This window comes from Berghia stephanieae, chromosome 4 (genome assembly GCF_034508935.2).
Source record: "Berghia stephanieae isolate SIO BIC M18660-M18661 chromosome 4, UCSD_Bste_1.3, whole genome shotgun sequence".
NCBI lineage: Eukaryota > Metazoa > Mollusca > Gastropoda > Nudibranchia > Aeolidiidae > Berghia > Berghia stephanieae.
Window position 1 is genome coordinate 22,985,893 of NC_088363.1, and position 5,000 is coordinate 22,990,892.

Below are 5,000 nucleotides of genomic sequence, written 5' to 3' on the forward strand. Positions count from 1 at the left end.
TCTACCCCCTCAGATATAGAATCATTTGATACGAGGGCTTATTCACGCCTGATTTGTCGCCATGGTTGATTGCACCCAACCTGCCAACCCGTGTCTACTTCAACTTCTACTGAAATAAAGGGGTGGTGGTTGATCTAACGACGACGACCGGCATGACCAGTGCCAGAGATATTCCAACAACTACCATTACTGCCACTACCACCACGTTTCTTTCCCCTTTGTCCGACGACGGCGCTCTCGCTTCAGCGCTCAACTTTTTCAGGTAAGAATCAAGAAAGCTGTCAATTCTGCAAGTGAACCAGTGACAGACTGACCGAACTGACTGGGAATCGAAACATTTAAATAAGAGCGTAATTACAGGGGATGAAAGAAGCAAATTTTTGTTCAAGATCCTTGTAATAAATATGCTGTAAAATACATAAAACTCCAAAATTTAGAGTGCAATTGATTTGAATTTCACAACGCATAAGGACTTGTCCATTGTGTTTATACCTTTAGTATAATTTCTTTTTTTTTTATTTCTTGCCTGATGCCCATGACTTATACATGCCACAACCGAGAGCATGAAACACATTGATATAAAAAGCAGCCATAATGTTTGATCTTACCCAACTCGAAACAAAACACGTTTTAAAGAAAATTCAATTTTTATCGAATTCGTTTCAAATGAAACGCAATCTTTACGTAAACAATAATAAAATCAGAGAGTATTCAACACAAACATCAAGATCATTTAAAATCAACTGACGATAAAATCTACAATGCAGCCTTCAATAAAAAAGGAAATGTTTCTAGCAAATCTATATTGTAGTCTAAATAAATGCCTTAAATCTGAAGTCAATAAGAAAAAAAACTCGTTTCCATGTGAATCCTACCCTTCAAACACGCACATTTAATGTAGATATTTACTTGTAAACCCCCTAACCACCACCGTTACGCCTTCAAAATCAATCAGTGTGATTGTAAATGAAGCTTTCGGTGAATTTTGTATTTATTTTTTGATGATTTCGTAATTCGTATTGTCACTTTAATGACTCCAACGTTTATGTTGACGCAAAAGTGTAAAAAATGTAAAAAGGAGTATGATTAATTAAATAATAAGAACTGCAGTGGATGGTATCACATTATGCTTTTTGCCAACTAAATTATGGGGTTGCCAGTGTCATTGATCGTCAAGTTATTGATACATTTAAGCACAGTATGAGTTTGCATTTTGCAAGATTTTGTAATTCAGTTGGTATTATGTACGTCAATATTTTTCACACGTTCGACCTGTTGGATAAAAGAACATTCATTCCCTCTATTCCAAACCCTCTATCATTAAATTGAGTTAAATTCAAGATTCCGTCGTTGGTACTTAATATGCATCTGATAGTGACCGTTGCCCAGTCTAACAACTCAAAAGTGTTGATTTGAATCAACAATTAAATTTGAATTAGTAGGTAGTTAGGTAATTCTATCGCCATCGGATTGGATTTTTACACGTCGGTATTTATTGAGGGTGGCATTACTCATTGTCTAGAGTGTCTAGTGTTTTATATTCATGCTTACCTACTCAACGGATTCTTTTTTTAACTTGAAGGGAATAAGAGTTGCCCTAACTTTCTGAAATTATGAAAGGGGGGGGGAGAGAGATAGATAGATAGATAGATAGATAGAGAGAGAGAGAGAGAGAGAGAGAGAGAGAGAGAGAGAGAGAGAGAGAGAGAGAGAGAGAGAGAGAGAGAGAGAGAGAGAAAATTTGATTATCCACGGAAAATTGTCATATTTGGTCACACTCACACCAATAGGACAATAGTCTGATGTCACGTTCGCCCAGCAACGAGCAGCTCGGTTCTAAACAAAGAAAATCGGTACTTTTTATTCTTCATGCAGGCTAGAACTTTTTCCATGTTATGTGATCAGAATGAATAAAAGTCAATACATGATCAGATTTATGATGTTTTTCTCCTCTAGATACACTTATATGCTCGTCGGAGAAGTATTTCATAAGGGCGTCCGCCATTATTCCGATAGTTTAGAACCAGTTGTGTACTTAAGTTACTATGCTTTGAGGGAAGTGACGTCACGACTGTTGAATCCTATTCCAACCCCCCCCCCCCCCCCCCCCCCCCCCCTCCCCTGTCCTCTAACTCTCGGACCATCTGCCAATTTGATTGACGTCACAATTACGTCAATGGACAGTTAATGAACCAATAGGTTTTTGACCGAACAGAACATGGAATTGGTGACAGAAATTCACACGTGCTCGGACAAACATATCCAGTTGGTTGTTTATAACAATAATGCGAATGATATGATATCGACATATTCTGATCATTGTGTTTGTTTGTACAACACCAATCGGGTGGCGAGTTATCCCACGATTTTCTCGATCATATTATTATAAATATTTAAGTTTACACATAGTTTTCCATGTTGGTTCTACAGATAGAACGACGTTGGCGTCACTTAGGTCTTTGTTATGGTTTTTTTGCCATCCATCTTTATGAGTAATTTTCACTGGCGAAAACCAGATGCAAATATTTATAAGGGATTTAGAATAACAAGTCTTTGAAATCAGGGGAAAACTTTATGGATCCCCTGTATTTCAATTTTGTTCAACACTCTCAGTTGGTAATTTATATAATTGACACTTCTCTATTTACACAGAAAGACCAAAAATATTTGATTTAAAAGTATATACTTAATTTCAGTTGGTCATAAAAGAGCCGTTTTTCACGAATACCTTTCATGCTGTTTTGATGATTTGCATAAAAATGTGCATGTAAGTATGGGGTATACATTGCATGTTCTCAGATCTTATTCATATATTCACAATTTGCTACACAAATTGTGTGATGTGAAACTAGATTTTAATCAGAATCTTTGATAAGGAGACATTCGATCAGAAAATTTAATGCTTATAAAGATAAACTTTACAAGTTATTTCCCTTTACAGATATGTGAAAATTAACTCATCCCTTTTTTTTTTCTCTGATCTGATCCTGACTTTTGTTTTTTTTTCTCAACCAAACCTCTATAATGGTGTAGGTTCTTTTAAAAGATGAATAAATTTACGCCATTTTTATGTGTGGTCAACTTGTCAATGTTTATAGGTGGGAATTATTGCCCGCTATAAAGAGGTTCTACTAAGGAGATGCGATTATATTATACCGAAGAAAATAACTCTTGTCACTGTTAAACTTTGGCTCAATTAAACTGCAATATCCCGCATTTTAGCCAAATCTCCCCGATTTTTATCCCAATACTCCCTCCTGGTTGGCAGTTATGCCAACTTAAAACACAGTTGTAGAGTATGGGAAACCACATAAATAATGAAATAGAGGTGAGCTATTAATCCAACTTCATGACAGGACGCTATGCAATGCGGTTACTCACAAAATCATTGAACATATAGCATAATGACTTTACTAGTGATTCTTATGAATCACTTTCGTTGAAATTCGTTTACGTTAGTTACTCTTTTGTTCGGAAGCTGTCAAGCAACGTGACAGAATATCCCACCAATTATCTCATTTGACAAACCATTTTACTGGGAAACTTACAGCGTTTTAGAAAACAAACCATCTTCATAATCCCTGAAACCGTTGTTTGCCTCTGATTGTTCCAGTTTCATTACATGCATTGACCTTCTCATGCAGTAATTTAAGGCGTTGTGAACTCTTGGGAAAAGTATACACAGTGCAAACCGCTTAATTGGACCATTACCGTCACATAGAAATGGTTCCAATAAAACGGCGTTCCAATTAATTGAATCCACGAGTGGCTTCCATAATGGAAACAACTTATAAAGACTACGTATATTGCAGTCGTCACATTGAAGACGTAAGTTGTTAATTTCAATAGAACTATTTATATTTTTGATTGCTTGAAAGTAAGAAAATGATTACAACTTTTCCTGAACGCCTGAAATCGTTCCATTCCAATTAACCCGCATGCGTTGTTCCGATTAGCCAGTAGAAAATATATAGAAAAAAAATCTGCTTCAGACAGGTCCTTCCAATAAAGCGGCAGTTCCGATTAAGCTGCGTTCCAATTATCGGTGTTGACAGTATCTCATATTTGGCGGTAAAAGTATGATTTATTTTAATGATGGGCAAGAGTAGAAAATAGATTCTTTTTCTTTTTTTTTTAAAGGTTCATCAAACATGCAAACAGAAATACATATTTCTTCAACAGGAAATAATTTCTATGACTATTGGTCACCTGGGATATTCTCCCTTTTTTGTTTCCCTTCTTTATTTTTATGTTTTACGAAGATTGCTTTTTATTTTTTACGTATTTTTGTTGGGGGTTTTTTCTTTGATTTTGACTTTTGCTTGTTTTGTTGTTGTTGATGTTTTTTTTTTTGTTTGTTTGTTTGTTTTTTGTTTTATTTTGGGGGGGGAGGGGGGAAGAATCTGTTTTATTAAACATTTAAATGGAAATCCAATTCATTGAGAGTCTTTGACAAGATGAAAGTCATTTTAATCGATCGTTATATGAAGGAGATTTTTTTTTTTTTTGGGGGGGGGGGGGGGGGGGGGGGGGCAATACGTGTTTTTATTTTAGAGTATGGCAGTTTTGTAAGCAGGAATCTAGATTGAACTTTGTGCTCGACAACTTTTGTCAGCTGGAAGTTTCTCACTGTGACTGACCGGAGATGTAAAACCTCGTGGTATTGTATTTACTATACATTTCGTTCCAAATATACTGCTGATGCCAATACTAACGTCAGTATCTCAGTATAATGTTATAGAGCGGATTCAGTTTTTTTTTGGTAGGATGTGATGGGTTTCCTGCGGTGTTTTTTTCCCCCTCCTTTTTTTTGTTTTTTTTTCAAGGTGTTATTATATTGTAACTGCCATGTATGACGTCCGTATTGAGCCGTCAGTGTTGCCAGGCGGTGGAAATTATTGTCATGTTCATACATCTGTAACATGTCCATTCCAACGTGTGTCTCACCAACTGCGTCGATTTGTCATAAGTTTTGTTGCCGCGTTATTTAGTTTACTTTC

At 36.1% G+C, this 5,000-nt stretch overlaps 1 protein-coding gene across 2 annotated transcripts in view; it reads left to right on the plus strand.

Moving 5' to 3' along the window:
- The window catches only part of LOC144970254 (uncharacterized), a 46,206-nt gene that overhangs the window by 28,466 nt on the left and 12,740 nt on the right, over positions 1-5,000 (plus strand). For both annotated transcript variants that reach the window (XM_078909699.1, XM_078909698.1), the window contains exon 2: positions 14-262. The gene's annotated coding sequence lies outside the window, so the exon portion shown is untranslated. The remainder of the gene's footprint in view (positions 1-13; positions 263-5,000) is intronic.